Genomic DNA, 21660 nt, shown 5'->3' with positions numbered 1-21660 from the left:
GTTTGTCTGAACTTTTCCATGTATGGGCTTATTGCTCTGCCATGCATTGCGTGTCATCTCGATTTAAGTGGATCAGCAATGAATAAGCGAATGTAACTTGACCTAGGTCCTCCTAGGTAAACATTATTGGTGGCTTACCGCCAGTCTACACGATTCAATTTAGTAATTTGTATTACATTCAACAAAGAATAAAAAGGTGCCACATTTTGTTGACTTGCATGAAAAAGTGAAGCAAATTATTTGCTTAAGTCATAACTAACAAATATTTACTTTGATTTATTTATTCCATCAACATTAGCCTACAAGCAATATGAACAGTGTTGCATTGAATACTTTAAGTTTCTAGACTTGTAAGTGCTATGACTCATACTATGAGTGTGTTTGTGAGGAAGCAGGTCATTGCAGGTTGACTTCATGAGGTTGACGTAAACCCTTTTGTGGGTCGTGGTCCTCTGTAGCTCAGCTGGTAGAGCACGGCGCTTGTAACGCCAAGGTTGTGGGTTCGATCCCCGGGACCACCCATACACAAAAAAAAAAAAATAATGTATGCACACATGACTGTAAGTCGCTTTGGATAAAAGCGTCTGCTAAATGGCATATTATTATTATTTGTGGCCTCTGATGCCTGGGTGGCTCCCATCACCTCGGAGCCAGTGCTTTTAATCTGTCATGTTCAAAGGCTGGGGAGAGCTCCTGGGAAAGCACTATATTCCACTTCTCCTGTACTAATGAATGAATGTAGCCGAGGGATCGCCTCTCAATACCAATACAGAGGTAGAGGTGTAAACTGAGCATTCGGTCCATCATGACAGACTGATATGATATTATGCATGTATCTGATGTTGCCCTCATATTTAAAACATAGAATACTTATTTTTGTCTGGAGACAAGTGGGCAGTAGCCTACTGAGAAGTGGGAAGCACAGGTACAAGGACCAGTTCGTGATTGAACGCATGCAGTTCTAATGATCTTTTCCCTCTCTGTCGGATTCAGACTCCAACAGTCTCTGATTTCAAACCCAGTGTGATTCCTATAGATGTCTCGAACTGAAGAGGCAACCTGTTTCAGGATGTTAGTTCATATTTTTATTGGCAAATTGAAAGAGGAAGGAGAGAGAAATATATCTGTCACGATCGTCGATTGAAGCGGACCAAGGCGCAGCGTGATATGCGTACATCTTTTAATGAGTACTTTAAATACAAGACAACAAAACAATACGTGAAGTCCTAAGGTTAACAAACACAAACCTCTCCGGAACAAGATCCCACAAATGACAAGTGCAAAACAGGCTGCCTAAGTATGGTTCCCAATCAGAGACAACAAGCCACAGCTGCCTCTGATTGGGAACCACCCCGGCCAACATAGAAACACATGAACTAGAACAAGAACATAGAACACTAAACATAGAAACTAACACCCTGGCTCAACATATAAGAGTCCCCAGAGCCAGGGCGTGACAGTACCCCCCCCCCCCCCAAAGGCGCGGACTGCGACCGCGCCAACTAAACCCAACAGGGGAGGGGCCGGGTGGGCCCGGATCCGGCTCCGGGCGTGACCACCACTCTCTAGCTACCCCCCCGTAGCGCCCCTGGTCTGGTCCCGCTGGCTGGAGCTGGACTGGACATCGGTGGAGCGGATTGCTTAGGCTCCGGTGTGAAGCAGCTGACCGGTACCTGACCAGGCACCGGTGGAACAGGCATGGACTGTGCCGGACTGACGATGCGCACCACTGGCTTGGTGCGGGGAGCAGGAACAGGCCGGACCGGGCTGGCGACGCGCACCACTGGCTTGGTGCGGGGAGCAGGAACAGGCCGGACCGGGCTGGCGACGCGCACCACTGGCTTGGTGCGGGGAGCAGGAACAGGCCGGACCGGGCTGACGACACGCACCACAGGCTTGGTGCGGGGAGCAGGAACAGGCCGGACCGGGCTGGCGACGCGCACCACTGGCTTGGTGCGGGGAGCAGGAACAGGCCGGGCCGGTCTGGCGACGCGCACCACAGGCTTGGTGCGAGAGCAGGAACAGGCCGGACCGGGCTGGGAACACGCACCACTAACTTAGTTCGGGGAGCAGGAACGGGTTGGGCCGTACTGGGAACACGCACCACTAACTTAGTGCGGGGAGCAGGAACGGGCCGGACCGGACTGGGAACACGCACCACTAACTTAGTGCGGGGAGCAGGAACGGGTTGGGCCGTACTGGGAACACGCACCACTAACTTAGTGCGGGGAGCAGGAACGGGCCGGACCGGACTGGGAACACGCACCACTAACTTAGTGCGGGGAGCAGGAACGGGCCTGACCGTACTGGGAACACACACCACTGGCCTTGTGCGGGAATCAGGAACGGGCCGGACCGGACTGGTGACACACACCACTTGCTTGGTGCGAGGAGCGGGACTGGGTTTCCTCATAAACCTCCGCTCCCTCTGCTGGCTACTCAGTTCCTCTCGCCGTGCCTCCACACTCTCCTTCTCCCTCCTGACCAATGGCCCCCGTAACCTGGTGGCCTCCTCTCCTAGTCCACAAACTCGCCCTGTAGCTGCCTCCAGCAGCCCCGTCGTCCATGCCGTGTGCCCCCCCAAATTTTTTTATTGGGGTTGCCTCTCGCCTGTCCGACGACGGCCCGGTTGGCGCCGCTTCTCCTCTCCTGCCTGGGCATCCTCCCTCATCGCCCTCCGGTAGCGGACGGCCTCCTCCTCGGTGATCTTCCCCCAACCGAGGAGGACATCCACTAGCGTTACCTCTGGCGTTTGCTCCTGGACACGCTGCTTGGTCCTTATTTGGTGGGATCTTCTGTCACGATCGTCGATAGAAGCGGACCAAGGCGCAGCGTGATATGCGTACATCTTTTAATGAGTACTTTAAATACAAGACAACAAAACAACAAAACGATACGTGAAGTCCTAAGGTTAACAAACACAAACCTCTCCGGAACAAGATCCCACAAATGACAAGTGCAAAACAGGCTGCCTAAGTATGGTTCCCAATCAGAGACAACAAGCCACAGCTGCCTCTGATTGAGAACCACCCCGGCCAACATAGAAACACATGAACTAGAACAAAAACATAGAACACTAAACATAGAAACTAACACCCTGGCTCAACATATAAGAGTCCCCAGAGCCAGGGCGTGACAATATCTTACTGGAGATATGCATCTCAGGTGACTGGAGAAAATCGATGCATGAATCAAAACCAATACATAAATGTAACTCTTCAACTGATTATAGTCAGTTTAATTGAGTATTCAAACTTATTCTGGTCCCACTCTTATTTTTGGATGTCATAATGAGTGTATGTAGTTGGGAAATGATTCCTGGTAAAATTATCCTTGACGAAATGTATCGGCTCATAGCTCATGCTGCAGCCATAAAGCAAAGCAACACATTCACTGGGCTGGATCAATGGACACAGTCATGTTAAGAGATCTACTGTTTTATTATGTCAATATTCCATTTACATTAATAATAATAACTCAATAACATGTTCTGAACACTACAACTGTAAATAGATTGAGTAATAATTCGGAAAGTGTGGGTCACCAAACTTTACAGTTGGCACAATGCATTGGGGCAGGTAGCATTCTCCTGGCATCCGCCAGACCCAGATTCGTCCGTCGGACTGCCAGATGGTGAAGCGTGATTCATCACTCCAGAGTCCAATGGCTGCAAGCTTTACACCACTCCAGCCGACGCTTGGCATTGCGCATGGTGATCTTAGGCTTGTGTGCGACTGCTCGGCCATGGAAACCCATTTCATGAAGCTCCCGACGAACAGGTCTTGTGCTGACGTTGCTTCCAGAGGCAGTTTGGACCCCTGCCCTAGCAGATCTATTCAACATGTCTTTAACGACTTGTGAAATACCTTTTGTATGGAAATGTGCCTGAGTGACCCCTCTTCATAAAGCTGGTAAATAACTATAGTTCTATATCAGTAATCTGTTCAATAGCAAAATTCTTTGAGAAATTAATACATTCCCAAATGTGTCAGTACCTAGATACATTTAATTTAATTTCACCCTTTCAATCTGGTTTTAGACCCAACCATTCTACCACTACAGCATTAGTGAAACTTACTAATTATATACATTCTTCATCTGACCAAAGCAAACTAACTGGTGCCATCTTTAGTGATTTATCAAAAGCATCATTCTATCTTACTAGGAAAACTTGAACAACAACAGCGCCGGAGAAGATGGCTGCCGTTTTACAGCCCTCTAACCAATTGTACTATTATGTGTGTTTTTCCGCGTTATTTGTAATTTATTTTGTACATAATGTTTCTGCCATCGTCTCTTATAACCAAAAAGAGCTTCTGGATATCAGGACAGCGATTACTCACCTCGTATTGGACGAATATTTTTTCTTCAACGAGGCGGCCGCGAAGGATATCATACAGACCCGACAAGGCCCAAATCCCCGTCATTCACGTGAGGAAGAGACGGAGATATCGTGGACGTAGATCGGGGTGCCTTGTAAGGATCCGACGGCGAGCGAGTAAACTGCCTCTTCCATCAATCCTATTAGCCAACGTTCAATCTTTTGAAAATAAAGTGGACGACTTAAGATTACGGTTATCCTACCAACGGGACATTAAAAACTGTAATATCTTATGTTTCACCGAGTCGTGGCTGAACGACGACAATGATAACATTCAGCTAGCAGGCTATACGCTACATCGGCAGGACAGAACGGCTGACTCCGGTAAGACAAGGGGTGGCGGTCTGTGTATATTTGTAAACAACAGCTGGTGCACAAAATCAAATACTAAGGAAGTCTCGAGGTTTTGCTCGCCTGAGGTAGAGTATCTTATGATAAGCTGTAGACCACACTATTTACCAAGAGAGTTTTCATCTATATTTTTCATAGCTGTCTATTTACCACCACAAACCAATGCTGGCATTAAGATTGCACTGAATGAGTTGTACAAGGCCATTAATCAACAGGAAAACGCTCATCCAGATGCAGCGCTCCTAGTGGCCGGGGACTTTAATGCAGGGAAACTTAAATCCGTTCTACCTAATTTCTACCAGCATGTTAAATGTGCAACCAGAGGGAAAAAAACTCTAGACCACCTTTACTCCACACACAGAGACGCATACAAAGCTCTCCCTCGCCCTCCATTTGGCAAATCTGACCATAACTCTATCCTCCTGATTCCTGCTTATAAGCAAAAACTAAAGCAGGAAGCACCAGTGACTCGGTTAATAAAAAAGTGGTCAGATGACGCAGATGCTAAGCTACAGGACTGTTTTGCTAGCACAGACTGGAACATGTTCCGGGATTCTTCAGACAGCATTGAGGAGTACACCACATCAGTCACTGGCTTTATCAATAAGTGCATCGATGATGTCGTCCCCACAGTGACCGTACGTACATACCCCAACCAGAAGCCATGGATTACAGGAAACATCCGCACTGAGCTAAAGGGTAGAGCTGCCGCTTTCAAGGAACGGGACTCTAACCCGGACGCTTATAAGAAATCCCGCTATGACCTCCGACGAACCATCAAACAGGCAAAGAGTCAATACAGGTCTAAGATTGAATCGTACTACACTGGCTCTGACGCTCGTCGGATGTGGCAGGGCTTGAAAACTATTACAGACTACAAAGGGAAGCACAGACGCGAGCTGCCCAGTGACACAAGCCTACCAGACGAGCTAAACCACTTCTATGCTCGCTTCGAGGCAAGCAACACTGAAGCATGCATGAGAGCACCAGCTGTTCCGGATGACTATGTGATCACGCTCTCCGTAGCCGATGTGAGTAAGACTTTTAAGCAGGTCAACATTCACAAGGCCGCAGGGCCAGACGGATTACCAGGACGTGTACTCCGAGCATGTGCTGACCAACTGGCAAGTGTCTTCACTGACATTTTCAACATGTCCCTGACTGAGTCTGTAATACCAACATGTTTCAAGCAGACCACCATAGTCCCCGTGCCCAAGGACTCTAAGATAACTTGCCTAAATGACTACCGACCCGTAGCACTGACGTCTGTAGCCATGAAGTGCTTTGAAAGGCTGGTCATGGCTCACATCAACAGCATTATCCCAGAAACCCTAGACCCACTCCAATTTGCATACCGCCCCAACAGATCCACAGATGATGCAATCTCTATTGCACTCCACACTGCCCTTTCCCACCTGGACAAGAGGAACACCTATGTGAGAATGCTATTCATTGACTACAGCTCAGCATTCAACACCATAGTGCCCTCTAAGCTCATCACTAAGCTAAGGATCCCGGGACTAAACACCTCCCTCTGCAACTGGATCCTGGACTTCCTGACGGGCCGCCCCCAGGTGGTAAGGGTAGGTAACAACACATCTGCCACACTGATCCTCAACACGGGGGCCCCTCAGGGGTGCGTGCTCAGTCCCCTCCTGTACTCTCTGTCCACCCATGACTGCATGGCCAGGCACGACTCCAACACCATCATTAAGTTTGCCGACGACACAACAGTGGTAGGCCTGATCACCGACAACGATGAGACAGCCTATAGGGAGGAGGTCAGAGATTTGGCCGTGTGGTGCCAGGACAACAACCTCTCCCTCAACGTGACCAAGACAAAGGAGATGATTGTGGACTACAGGAAAAAAAAGAGGACTGAGCACGCCCCCATTCTCATCGACGGGGCTGTAGTGGAACAGGTTGAGAGCTTCAAGTTCCTTGGTGTCCACATCACCAACGAACTATCATGGTCCAAACACACCAAGACAGTCGTGAAGAGGGCACGACAAAGCCTATTCCCCCTCAGGAGACTAAAAGATTTGGCATGGGTCCTCAGATCCTCAAAAAATTCTACAGCTGCACCATCGAGAGCATCCTGACTGGTTGCATCACCGCCTGGTATGGCAACTGCTTGGCCTCCGACCGCAAGGCACTACAGAGGGTAGTGCGTACGGCCCAGTACATCACTGGGGCAAAGCTTCCTGCCATCCAGGACCTCTATACCAGGCGGTGTCAGAGGAAGGCCCTCAAAATTGTCAAAGACTCCAGCCACCCTAGTCATAGACTGTTCTCTCTGCTACCGCACGGCAAGCGGTACCGGAGTGCCAAGTCTAGGTCCAAAAGACTTCTCAACAGCTTCTACCCCCAAGCCATAAGACTCCTGAACAGCTAATCATGGCTACCCGGACTATTTGCACTGCCCCCCCACCCCATCCTTTTTACGCTGCTGCTACTCTGTTAAGTATTTATGCATAGTCACTTTAACTCTACCCACATGTACATATTACCTCAACTACCTCAACTAGCCGGTGCCCCCGCACATTGACTCTGCAACGGTACCCCCCTGTATATATAGCCTCCCTACTGTCACTTTATTTTACTTCTGCTCTTTTTTTTTTTCTCAACACTTTTTTTGTTGTTGTTTTATTTTGACTTTTTTTTGTTTAAAATAAATGCACTGTTGGTTAAGGGCTGTAAGTAAGCATTTCACTGTAATGTCTGCACCTGTTGTATTCGGCGCATGTGACCAATAACATTTGATTTGATTTGATTTTGATTAGATAATATTGGTTTCACTAACAGATCACTAAACTGGTTCCATGCATCTTAGCAATCGAAAACAATGTGTTTTCATAGAAGGACACAAATCACATCTTCTTGGACTCAGTAGAGGAGTACATCAATGTTCAGTATTGCCCCCCCTGCTTTTCTCTATATTCAGAAATGAATTGCCTCTAATTTGTCAGAATACACATTATCACTTACTGTGTATGCTGGTGATAGTGCTCTATACTTCAGGTTAAAATATTCTGCAGATACAAGCAACTCTCCAAGATGATTTTAACACTTTACAAAAATGGTTTCTAGCAAATAATTTGGTTTTAAATCAAACAAGTCTAATATCATGCAGTAGCGGTGTTTGGGTAAAATCACTGGAGAAGCCAAGCCAGGGAAAAAAAAGCCATATTACAACCTATGTGTTGTGATAATTGCGTTGTTTTCTCTTTTTTTAGTTCATATGCCTTGATACAGTGATACATAGGCCTAAGTCTGAGACAATAAGAAGACACAGTGGAAGAATACCACACCTTTGTTTCATCACAAACCGTAGAGCAACATCTGTCACGTCTCAGAGTCCAAAAAGCATATTGAATGTAAAAAACAATTACATGTCTTACAGCATGGTCAATCAAGTTAATGTTACCGACATTTTCGGACTACTAAACAACTATTGATTTAGAACACCTGAGAGTTACCGCAAGTCACAAAGAAAACAGGAGCTGCCTCCACTATTCAAGCACCATTTCAACTTCAACATTTCAACATCATCAAATCACCTATGCTTAGTCTAATACAGCGACAACTAAAAGATTCCAAAAACAATTTAGTCCAATCAAAGTAAGCTAAATATAATTCTAATAAAATGATAGTCGTCAAGTGCCGAATACAACAGACCTTACCTAAAGGACAAATAGTAACACAATTACATAACACTAACAAGTCTATATACAAGGGGTACTGGTACTGAGTCAATGTGCAGGGGTACGGGTTAGTCGAGGTAATTGAGCTAATATGTACATGTAGGTAGGGGTAAAGTGACTATGCATAGATAATAAACAGAGAGTAGAAAATCAAATCAAATCACATTTTATTTGTCACATACACGTGTTTAGCAGATGTTATAGCGGGTGTAGCGAAATGCTTGTGCTTCTACAGTGGGGAAAAAAAGTATTTAGTCAGCCACCAATTGTGCAAGTTCTCCCACTTAAAAAGATGAGAGAGGCCTGTAATTTTCATCATAGGTACACGTCAACTATGACAGACAAATTGAGAGAAAAAAAAACAGAAAATCACATTTGTAGGATTTTTAATTAATTTATTTGCAAATTATGGTGGAAAATAAGTATTTGGTCACCTACAAACAAGCAAGATTTCTGGCTCTCACAGACCTGTAACTTCTTCTTTAAGAGGCTCCTCTATCCTCCACTCGTTACCTGTATTAATGGCACCTGTTTGAACTTGTTATCAGTATAAAAGACACCTGTCCACAACCTCAAACAGTCACACTCCAAACTCCACTATGGCCAAGACCAAAGAGCTGTCAAAGGACACCAGAAACAAAATTGTAGACCTGCACCAGGCTGGGAAGACTGAATCTGCAATAGGTAAGCAGCTTGGTTTGAAGAAATCAACTGTGGGAGCAATTATTAGGAAATGGAAGACATACAAGACCACTGATAATCTCCCTCGATCTGGGGCTCCACGCAAGATCTCACCCCGTGGGGTCAAAATGATCACAAGAACGGTGAGCAAAAACCCCAGAACCACACGGGGGGACCTAGTGAATGACCTGCAGAGAGCTTGGACCAAAGTAACAAAGCCTACCATCAGTAACACACTACGCCGCCAGGGACTCAAATCCTTCAGTGCAAGACGTGTCCCCCTGCTTAAGCCAGTACATGTCCAGGCCCGTCTGAAGTTTGCTAGAGTGCATTTGGATGATCCAGAAGAGGATTGGGAGAATGTCATATGGTCAGATGAAACCAAAATATAACTTTTTGGTAAAAACTCAACTCGTCGTGTTTGGAGGACAAAGAATGCTGAGTTGCATCCAAAGAACACCATACCTACTGTGAAGCATGGGGGTGGAAACATCATGCTTTGGGGCTGTTTTTCTGCAAAGGGACCAGGACGACTGATCTAAAGGAAAGAATGAATGGGGCCATGTATCGTGAGATTTTGAGTGAAAACCTCCTTCCATCAGCAAGGGCATTGAAGATGAAACGTGGCTGGATCTTTCAGCATGACAATGATCCCAAACACACCGCCCGGGCAACGAAGGAGTGGCTTCATAAGAAGCATTTCAAGGTCCTAGAGTGGCCTAACCAGTCTCCAGATCTCAACCCCGTAGAAAATCTTTGGAGGGAGTTGAAAGTCCGTGTTGCCCAGCGACAGCCCCAAAACATCACTGCTCTAGAGGAGATCTGCATGGAGGAATGGGCCAAAATACCAGCAACAGTGTGTGAAAACCTTGTGAAGACTTACAGAAAACGTTTGACCTGTGTCATTGCCAACAAAGGGTATATAACAAAGTATTGAGAAACTTTTGTTATTGACCAAATACTTATTTTCCACCATAATTTGCAAATAAATTCATAAAAAATCCTACAATGTGATTTTCTGGATTTTGTTTCCTCATTTTGTCTGTCATAGTTGACGTGTACATATGATGAAAATTACAGGCCTCTCTCATCTTTTTAAGTGGGAGAACTTGCACAATTGGTGGCTGACTAAATACTTTTTTTCCCCACTGTACCTCCGACAGTGCAGTAATATCTAACAAGTAATATCTAACAATTTCACAACATATACCCAATACACACAAAACTAGTAAGGAATGGGATTTAAGAATATATACATATATGGACTACTAATGACAGAGCGGCATGGACTAAGATACAGTAGAATATTATAGAATAGAATGCAGTATATACATATGAGATGAGTAGTGCAAGATATGTAAACATTATTAAAGTGACTAGTGTTCCATTTCATAAAGTGGCCAGTGATTTCAATAGGCAGCAGCAGCCTCTAATGTGCTAGTGATGGCTATTTAACAGTCTGATGGCCTTGAGATAGTAGCTTTTTCATTCTCTCGGTCCCAGCATTGATGCACCTGTACTGACCTCGCCTTCTGGATGATAGCGGGGTGAACAGGCAGTGGCTCGGGTGGTTGATGTCCTTGATGATCTTTTTGGCCTTCCTGTGACATCGGGTGCTGTATGTGTCTTGGAGGGCGGGTAGTTTGCCCCCGGTAATGCGTTCGGCAGACCGCACCACCCTCTGGAGAGCCCTGTGGTTGTGGGCGGTGCAGTTGTCGTACCAGGCGGTGATACAGCCCGACAGGATGCTCTCAATTGTGCATCTGTAAAAGTTTGTGAGGGTTTTAGGTGCTAAGCCGAATTTCTTCAGCCTCCTGAGGTTGAAGAGGCTCTGTTGCACCTTCTTCACTACACTGTCTGCGTGGGTGGACCATTTCAGTTTGTCAGTGATGTGTACGCCAAAGAACTTGAAGCTTTCCACCTTCTCCACTGCGGTCCCGTCGATGAGGATAGGGGGGTGCACCCTCTGCTGTTTCCTGAAGTCCACGATCATCTCCTTTGTTTTGTTAATGTTGAGTGAGAGGTTATTTTCCTGGCACCACACTCCCAGAGCCCTCACCTCCTCTCTGTAGGCGGTCTCGTCATTGTTGGTAATCAAGCCTACGACTGTTGTGTCGTCTGCAAACTTAATGATTGAGTTGGAGGCGTGCTTGGCCACGCAGTCATGGGTGAACAGGGAGTACAGGAGGGGGCTGAGCACGCACCCTTGTGGGGCCCCAGTGTTGATGATCAGCGAAGTGGAGATGTTGTTTCCTACCTTCACCACCTGGGGGCGGCCCTTCAGGAAGTCCAGGACCCCGTTGCACAGGGTGGGGTTCAGACCCAGGGCCTCAAGCTTAATGATGAGCTTGGAGGGTACTATGGTGTTGAATGCTGAGCTATACTCAATGAACAGCATTCTTACATAGGTATTCCTCTTGTCCAGATGGGATACGGCAGTGTGCAGTGTGATGGCGATTGCATCGTCTGTGGATCTATTGGGGTGGTATGCAAATTGGAGTGGGTCTAGGGTGACAGGTAAGGTAGAGGTGATATGATCCTTGACTAGTCTCTCAAAGCACTTCATAATAATAATAATAATAATAATAATATGCCATTTAGCAGACGCTTTTATCCAAAGCGACTTACAGTCATGCGTGCATACATTTTTGTGTATGGGTGGTCCCAGGGTTCGAACCCACTACCTTGGCGTTACAAGCGCCGTGCTCTACCAGCTGAGCTACAGAGGTGAGTGCTACAGAGCGATAGTCATTTAGTTCAGTTACCTTTGCTTTCTTGGGTACAGGAACAATGGTGGCCATCTTGAAGCATGTGGGAACAGCAGACTGGGAAAGGGAGAGATTGAATATGTCCGTAAACACACCAGCCAGCTGGTCTGCGCATGCTCTGAGGACGCGGCTAGGGATGCCGTCTGGGCCGGCAGCCTTGCGGGGGTTAACATGCTTAAACGTCTTAATCACGTCGGCCATGGAGAAGGAGAGGCCACAGTCCTTGGTAGTGGGCCTCGTCAGTGGCACTGTGTTATCCTCAAAGCGGGCGAAGAAGGTGTTTAGCTTGTCTGGAAGCGAGACGTCGGTGTCGGCGACGTGGCTGGTTTTCCTTTTGTAGTCCGTGATTGTCTGTAGACCCTGCCACAAACGTCTTGTGTCTGAGCCGTTGAATTGCGACTCCACTTTGTCTTTATACTGATGTTTTGCCAGTTTAATTGCCTTGCGGATTGAGTAGCTACACTGTTTGTATTCTGCCATATTCCCAGTCACCTTGCCATGGTTGAATGCGGTGGTTCGCGCTTTCAGATTTGCGCGAATGCTGCCATCTATCCACGGTTTCTGGTTAGGGTAGGTTTTAATAGTCACAGTGGGCACAACATCACCTATACACTTCCTGATAAACTGGAACCCGGAACATATCCCAGTCCCTCTGTAGCGCCTTGCGCCATGTGGCTGTCCATGGTACTGATTTCTGTGTGTGTGTGTGTAGGTGTGTGTGTGTGTGTGTGTGTGTACAGTGGCTTGCGAAAGTATTCACCCCCCTTGGCATTTTTCCTATTTTGTTGCCTTACATCCTGGAATTAAAATGAATTTTTTGGGGGTTTGTATCATTTGATTTACAAAACATGCCTATCACTTTGAAGATGCAAAATATTTTTTATTGTGAAACAAACAAGAAATAAAACAAAAAAACAGAAAACTTGAGTGTGCAAAACTATTCACCCCCCCAAGTCAATACTTTGTAGAGCCACCTTTTGCAGCAATTACAGCTGCAAGTCTCTTGGGGTATGTCTCTATAAGCTTGGCACATCTAGCCACTGGGATTTTTGGTTCATTCTTCAAGGCAAAACTGCCTCAGCTCCTTCAAGTTGGATGGGTTCCACTGGTGTACAGCAATCTTTAAGTCATACCACATATTCTCAATTGGATTGAGGTCTGGGCTTTGACTAGGCCATTCCAATACATTTAAATGTTTCCCCTTAAACCACTCGGGTGTTGCTTTAGCAGTATGCTTAGGGTCATTGTCCTGCTGGAAGGTGAACCTCCGTCCCAGTCTCAAATCTCTGGAAGACTGAAACAGGTTTCCCTCAAGAATTTCCCTGTATTTAGCGCCATCCATCATTCCTTCAATTCTGACCAGTTTCCCAGTCCCTGCCGATGAAAAACATCCCCGCATGATGGTGTTCTCGGGGTGATGAGAGGTGTTGGGTTTGCGCCAGACATAGCATTTTCCTTGATGGCCAAAAAGCTCAATTTTAGTCTCATCTGACCAGAGTACCTTCTTCCATATATTTGGGGAGTCTCCCACATGCCTTTTTGGTGAACACCAAACGTGTTTGCTTATTTCTTTCTTTAAGCAATGGCTTTTTTTCTGGCCACTCTTCCGTAAAGCCCAGCTCTGTGGAGTGTACGGCTTAAAGTGGTCCTTTGGACAGATACTCCAATCTCCGCTGTGGAGCTTTGCAGCTCCTTCAGGATTATCTTTGGTCTCTTTGTTGCCTCTCTGATTAATGCCCTCCTTTGGTCCGTGAGTTAGGATGGGCGGCCCTCTCTTGGCAGGTTTGTTGTGGTGCCATATTCTTTCCATTTTCTAATAATGGATTTAATGGTGCCCCGTGGGATGTTCAAAGTTTCGGATATTTTTTTATAACCCAACCCTGATCTGTACTTCCCCACAACTTTGTCCCTGACCTGTTTGGAGAGCTCCTTGGTCTTCATGGTGCCGCTTGCTTGGTGGTGCCCCTTGCTTAGTGGTGTTGCAGACTCTGGGGCCTTTCAGAACAGGTGTATATATACTGAGATCATGTGACAGATCATGTGACACTTAGATTGCACACAGGTGGACTTTATTTAACTAATTATGTGACTTCTGAAGGTAATTGGTTGCTCCAGATCTTATTTAGGGGCATCATAGCAAAGGGGGTGAATACATATGCACGCACCACTTTTCCATAATTTATTTTTTAGAATTCTTTGAAACAAGTACTTTTTTTCATTTCACTTCACCAATTTGGACTATTTTGTGTATGTCCATTAAATGAAATCCAAATAAAAATCCATTTAAATTACAGGTTGTAATGAAACAAAATAGGAAAAACGGCAAGGGGGATAATACTTTTGCAAGGCACTGTATGTGTGTGGGTAAGTGATGTGGTTAGTTGGAGTGAAGCCAAATCCAAACTGGCTTCCCTTTACTCTTTTTTTTGGTGTGCCAGGACCATTCACAGTTGAGCTCACTCAGTTTACGTCAATGCTGATTGGCTATTATTGCATAATTTTTTATCAAGGGAGGCAAAATGCTTGCTGGCTTCCCTTGCAATCAATGCTATGGGCAATATCATCCTCTTTTTGACCAGACAGCATCAGATAGATTGGCTACACATACAGCGACAGAGGGGCACTGTTTCTCTTCACCACGAGGCCAATGGTGACTTTAAAACTGTTACATCGTTTATTGGTTGTGATAGGAGACAACTGAGGATGGATCAACAACATTGTGGTTACTCCATGATACCAACCTAAATTACACAGTGAAAAGATGGATGCCTGTACAGAATACAAATATTCCAAAACATGCATCCTGGTTTGCAATAAGGTGTTAGGCCTACTGCTGCTAGGTAGCTCTCTCTCTGCTCTTCCCCTCCCCTCTGTTTGTCCTTGATTGCAGGAGTGAAGTCTGGTGTGCGGGAGTCAGGGTTCCAGCTGCAGCTCATTCACCATAATCACCTCAGCCCTTTAAGACCCGGTCAAACTTGCCACTCATCGTCAGATCATAGTCAAGACAACCATATATTTGGAACCTGACTCCTGCCTCCGCTTCACTCCTGCCACCACCATCCTGCTCTCCACTATCGGACCTCTCCTTTGGACTCCCCACGGACACTAGGACATTACGGTACCACACCTGCCCTGACCTGGATCTGTACCCTCACTGTAACCTGGACTTGCTCTTCCCCATTTATTGGAAACCTGGACTATTGAACATTATAATAAACCTGTTAAAACTTCTCTGGCTTGGTGTACTTGTCTGCATTTGGGTTCTATCCAGTTAAATCATAACAGTATGATCTGAACAACATGAACCCAGCAGACAGTAGCTCGGATACCACCCCAGAGTGCACTCAAATTTGGACTGCCATAGCCAATCAGGGCATTTTACTTGGCCGACATGATACCCTGTTTAAGACGATTGCTGAGGACAGTCAGGTGCTGCTTAATCAGGTTCAATTACTCACCAATCAAGTGTCTGCCCTTACTACCCCTTCAGCCCAGATCAGAGAGCCTTTTGTTCCTGCTCCAGAGCGCTATGACGGGAACATGGGAACCTGTGGCGAGTTTTTGACTCAATGCTCGTTAGTGTTTGAACAACAGCCCCTCACCTACGCCTCAGAAAGAGCCCGTATTGCCTACCTTATCAACTCTACTAGCGGTTCCGCTCGTGCCTGGGGATCCGCGGTCTGGGAGAGTCAGTCGGACATTTGCAACGTTTACGTGGCCTTCACCACGGAGATGAGGAAGGTTTTTGACCACCCCGTACGAGGCAAGGAGGCTGCGAAACGGTTGTTTTCTCTTCGGCAGGGGGTTCGTAGTGTGGCGGAGATGGCAGTGGAGTTTCGGACTTTAGCAGCAGTGAGTGGTTGGAATGACGAGGCATTACAAGGAGTGTTCATCAATGCTTTGTCTGAGACTTTAAAGGATGAATTGGTGTCATATGATGAATCGCCTACGCTGGATAATCTTATTTCACTCACTATCAGGTTGGATAATCGGATTCGGGAGCGCCGCCGGGAGAGGAGTGTCTGTCATCAACAAACTCCTCCCTGCATCTTCCCTACGGAGAAAGCCGTGTCTTCCCGAGTCGATACGAGGAGCACTGAACCCGAAGCCATGGAGGTGGGTCGGGTACGGTTGTCCTCAGAGGAGCGTGCACGTCGTATTCAGGCTCGGGTCTGCCTGTATTGTGGAGAAGCTGGTCATTTCGTTCCTTCCTGCCCAGTTCGTCCGGGAAAAGGCCCGGCTCATCATTAATGGGAGAAGTTTTGGTGAGCCGAGCAGCGGATTCTTCCTCTTCTCCCCGCATTCTGCTCCAGGCATCCCTCCAGTGGCAGTCTCAGAATTTCTCGGTTAGTGCGCTGATTGACTCTGGTGCCGACCGAAAGCTTTTTGGATAGAGAGTGGGCTCAACAGATGGATTTGGAGACTGTTCCTATGGACTGTCCGCTGCAGGCTAAGGGTCTAAATGGACAATTGTTGACCCGTATTACCCATCAGACTGTTCCTGTGTGTCTTAGAGTGTCGGGAAATCATCAGGAGAACATTCAATTCCATATTATCGACTGCCCACAGACCCCCTGGTCCTTGGTATCCCCTGGCTCATAAGACACAATCCACACATTGATTGGGTGACAGGTAGCATTGTTTCATGGAGCACTTTTTGTCATGTGAATTGTTTGTGTTCTGCTCAGACTCCTGCCAGTACTGTGCCTCAACCTCCACTGGAGTCCATGGATCTTTCTGCTGTTCCTGACGCGTATCATGACCTGGCATCCGTTTTCTGCAAACACAGAGCTACTTCTCTTCCTCCTCACCGGCCTTATGACTGCGCCATTGACCTCCAGCCAGGAGCCCGCTCCCCAGCAGTCGCCTGTACAATCTCTCCCGGCCGGAGACGGAGGCTATGGAGAACTACATTCGGGACTCCTTGGCGGCAGGTATTATGCGTCCTTCCTCGTCACCTGTAGGAGCAGGATTCTTTTTTGTTGCTAAGAAGGATAAGACCCTCAGACCCTGTATTGATTACCGTGGACTTAACAATATCACCATTAAGAACAAGTATTCTCTGCCTTTGATTAATTCTGCTTTTCCCCTCCTTCATGGTGCTACCATCTTTACGAAACTTGATCTACGAAATGCGTATCACCTGGTGCGCATTCGTAAGGGTGATGAATGGAAGACTGCCTTCAACACACCCTTGGGACATTTTGAGTATCTGGTCATGCCTTTTGGTTTGTCTAATGCCCCTGCTGTTTTTCAGGCACTCGTGAATGATGTCCTTCGGGACATGTTGAATCGTTTTGTTTTTGTCTATCTGGATGATATCCTGATTTTCTCAGAGTCCTCCCAGGAACATGAACTACATGTGCGCCAGGTGTTGCAAAGGTTGTTGGAGAACAAACTATTTGTGAAGATGGAGAAATGTGAATTTCATGTGTCTGAGACCTCTTTTTGGGTTACATAATCGCTCAGGGGGAGTTGCGGATGGACCCAGCTAAGATCTCTGCAGTCACGGACTGGCCAGCCCCCTCCACCCGCAAACAACTTCAACGATTCCTGGGGTTTGCGAACTTCTACAGGAGGTTCATCAAGGACTACAGCCGCATTGCGGCACCACTCACCGCTCTCACCTCCATCTCACTACCGTTCGCTTGGAATGAAGGGGGCCGAATCAGCGTTCGAAGAACTGAAACATCGCTTCGCCTCGGCTCCCATTCTGATGCAGCCGGACACAGACCGCCAGTTTGTCGTGGAGGTGGATGCATCCGACACTGGGGTAGGTGCGGTTTTGTCACAACGTTTTCCTGAAGATAACAAACTGCATCCCTGTGCTTTTCTTTCACGGAAGCTTTCTCAGGCAGAGAGGAATTATGATGTTGGCAATCGTGAACTGCTCGCCGTTAAGCTGGCTCTCGAGGAGTGGCGGCATTGGTTGGAGGGGGCGGAACAACCCTTCATCGTTTGGACGGATCACAAGAATCTGGCATACATCCAGTCAGCTAAGCAGCTCAATCCCCGTCAAGCCAGGTGGGCACTATTTTTTGGGAGATTCAATTTTTCTCTGTCTTACCGTCCTGGGTCACGCAACGTCAAGCCTGACGCCCTGTCTCGTGTTCATTCTGCTGTTGATACTGGTAGTAACCCTGAACCCATCTTGCCTCCTACCTGCAGTATTGCGGCCATTACATGTGACATCGAAGGGATTGTTAGACAGGCTCAACATCATCAAGCTGACCCTGGGAGCGGTCCTCCTAACCGGTTGTTTGTCCCTGAGTCTGTTCGCTCCCAGGTACTTCAGTGGGCTCACTCGTCTCCCCTTACCTGTCACCCTGGAGTTACTCGGACCCTTGACTTTGTGCGACGGAAGTTCTGGTGGCCCAGGATGGAGGCGGACACTCGAGCCTTCATTGCTGCTTGTACGGTCTGTGCACGAAGTAAGAACTCCACCCAGGCCAGCGCTGGTCATCTACGACCTCTGCCAATACCCAGTCGGCCCTGGTCCCACATTGCTTTGGATTTTGTCACTGGACTTCCCCCTCGTCTGGAAAGACTGTCATTCTTACTGTGATTGATCGTTTTTCTAAGTTTGCTCATTTTTGGCCCTACCTAAACTGCCCACTGCCAGAGAGACGGCTGATATTTTGGTTGAACATGTGTTCCGCTCTCATGGTCTGCCCACTGATATTGTCTCCGACAGGGGTCCCCAGTTTGTCTCCCAGGTATGGAAAGCTTTCTGTAAAGCTTTGGGCATCACATCCAGCCTGTCCTCTGGATATCACCCCCAGACCAACGGGCAAGCCGAGAGAGCGAACCAGGAGATGGAGACCGCTCTCCGCTGTGTCACAGGGTCTAACCCTGGGTCTTGGAGCTCCATGCTCCCCTGGGTGGAATATGCTCATAACACCTTGACTAACGCTTCCTCTGGTTTGTCTCCCTTTCTGTGTGCTCTGGGTTATCAACCTCCCCTGTTCCCTTCTCAAGAGAGGGAACTGGCGGTACCCTCGGTGCAGTCCCACATGCGCCGCTGCTTCAAGGTCTGGAGGAAGGCCAGGGTAGCTCTGTCCCGAGCTTCGTCATACATGCAGAGGCAAGCCAACCGTCACCGGTCCCAGGCTCCCGGTTACTCTCCTGGTCAAGAGGTATGGCTTAAGTCACGTGATCTTCCATTGAAAGTAGAATCTAAGAAGATGGCGCCGCGTTTTATAGGACCGTTCAAGATACTGTCTATTGTTAACCCCTGCGCGGTTAAGCTACAGCTTCCTGCCTCCCTACGGGTTCATTCCACTTTTCATGTATCCCAGATCAAGCCTGTGTCTGTCAGCCCTCTGTGCCCGCCCTCTCGTCCCCTCCTCCGCCCCGGATCGTGGGTGGGGGTCCTGTCTACACTGTCCGGCGACTTCTGGATGTTCGCCGCCGGGGTCGTGGTTTCCATTACCTGGTGGATTGGGAGGGTTATGGTCCTGAGGAACGTTCCTGGGTGCCCAGGAGCTTCATTGTGGATCCTGCTCTGGTCCGTGAATTTCATCGGGTTACATCCCGATAAACCCTGTCGGCCGCCAGGTGGCGTCCGTAGAGGGGGGGTACTGTTAGGCCTACTGCTGCTAGGTAGCTCTCTCTCTGCTCTTCCCCTCCCCTCTGTTTGTCCTTGATTGCAGGAGTGAAGTCTGGTGTGCGGGAGTCAGGGTTCCAGCTGCAGCTCATTCACCATAATCACCTCAGCCCTTTAAGACCCGGTCAAACTTGCCACTCATCGTCAGATCATAGTCAAGACAACCATATATTTGGAACCTGACTCCTGCCTCCGCTTCACTCCTGCCACCACCATCCTGCTCTCCACTATCGGACCTCTCCTTTGGACTCCCCACGGACACTAGGACATTACGGTACCACACCTGCCCTGACCTGGATCTGTACCCTCACTGTAACCTGGACTTGCTCTTCCCCATTTATTGGAAACCTGGACTATTGAACATTATAATAAACCTGTTAAAACTTCTCTGGCTTGGTGTACTTGTCTGCATTTGGGTTCTATCCAGTTAAATCATAACATAAGGCACTAAAGTAAAACTGCAACAAACAAAAAAATCCTGATCACGCTCTCCGTAGCCAGCAAGACCTTTAAACATGTCAACATTCACAAGGCCACGGGGCCAGACGGATTGCCAGGACTTGTACTCCGAGCATGCGCGGACCAACTGGCAAGTGTCTTCACTGACATTTTCAACCTCTCCCTGACCGAGTCTGTAATAACTACATGTTTTAAGCAGACCACCAGTATGGTGCCCAAGAAAGCGAAAGTAACCTGCCTAAATGACTTCCGCCCCGTAGCACTCACATCGGTAGCCATGAAGTGCTTTGAAAGGCTGGTCATGGCTCACATCAACACTATCATCCCGGAAACCCTAGACCCACTCCAATTCGCATACCGCCCCAACCTATCCACAGATGACGTAATCTCAATCGCACTCCACATTACCCTTTCCCATCTGGACAAAAGGAACACCTATGTGAGAATGCTGTTCATTGACTACAGCTCAGCGTTCAACACCATAGTGCCCACAAAGCTCATCACTAAGCTAAGGACTCTGGGACTAAACACCTCCTTCCTGACAGGCCGCTCACAGGTGATAATGGTAGGCATCAACACATCTGCCACGCTGATCCTCAACACGGGGGCCCCTCAGAGGTGCGTGCTTAGTCCCTTCCTGTACTCCCTGTTCACCCACGACTGCGTGGCCAAGCACAACTCCAACACCATCATTACGTTTGCTGACCACACAACAGTGGTAGGCCTGATCACCGACAACGATGAGACAGCCTATAGGGAGGCGGTCAGAGACCAGGCAGTGTGGTCCTAGGACAACAGCCTCTCCCTCAACGTGAGCAAGACAAAGGAGCTGATCATGGACTACAGGAAAAGGAGGGCCTAATACGCCCCCATTCACATCGACGGGGCTGTAGTGGAGCAGGTCGAGAGTTTCAAGTTCCTTGGTGTCCACATCACCAACAAACTATCATGGTCCAAACACACCAAGACAGTCGTGAAGAGGGCACGACAACACCTTTCCCCCTCATGAGACTGAAAAGATTTGGCATGGGTCCCCAGATCCTCAAAAGGTTCTACAGCTGCACCATCGAGAGCATCCTGACCGGTTGTATCACTCCCTGGTATGGCAACTGCTCGGCATCCGACCATAAGGCGCTACAGAGGGTAGTGCGTACGGCCCAGTACATCACTGGGGCCAAGCTTCCTGCCACCCAGAACCTATATACTAGGCAGTGTCAGAGGAAGGCCCAAGAAATTGTCAAAGACTCCATCACCGAAGTCATAGACTGTTCTCTCTGCTACCGCACGGCAAGCGGTACCGGAGTGCCAAGTCTAGGTCCAAAAGGCTCCTTAACAGCTTCTACCCGCAAGCCATAATACTACTGAACAATTAATAAAATGGCCACCCAGACTATTTACAGTGACCCCCCCTCCCCCTTTGTTTTACACTGCTGCTACTCGCTGTTTATTATCTATGCATAGTCACTTTACCCCTACCTACATGTACAAATTACCTCGACTAATCTGTACCCCCGATCATTGACTCTGTACCGATACCCCCTATATATAGCCTCGTTATTGTTATTTTATTGTGTTACTTTTTTTGTTACTTTTCTTTTTACTTTAGTTTATTTAGTAAATATTTTCTTAACTCTATTTCTTGAACTGCATTGTTGGTTAAGGGCTTGTAAGTAAGCATTTCACGGTAAGGTCTACACCTGTTGACTAGGG

General features: G+C 47.6%; 1 protein-coding gene across 1 annotated transcript in view; it reads left to right on the top strand.

Moving 5' to 3' along the window:
* LOC121578762 (potassium voltage-gated channel subfamily B member 1-like) overlaps window positions 1-21660 on the top strand; it is a 103354-nt gene that overhangs the window by 682 nt on the left and 81012 nt on the right. The window lies entirely within an intron of this gene.

The sequence above is a fragment of the Coregonus clupeaformis genome, chromosome 12, assembly GCF_020615455.1.
Source record: "Coregonus clupeaformis isolate EN_2021a chromosome 12, ASM2061545v1, whole genome shotgun sequence".
Lineage (NCBI taxonomy): Eukaryota > Metazoa > Chordata > Actinopteri > Salmoniformes > Salmonidae > Coregonus > Coregonus clupeaformis.
This window is presented reverse-complemented; position numbering and strand designations above follow the sequence as displayed.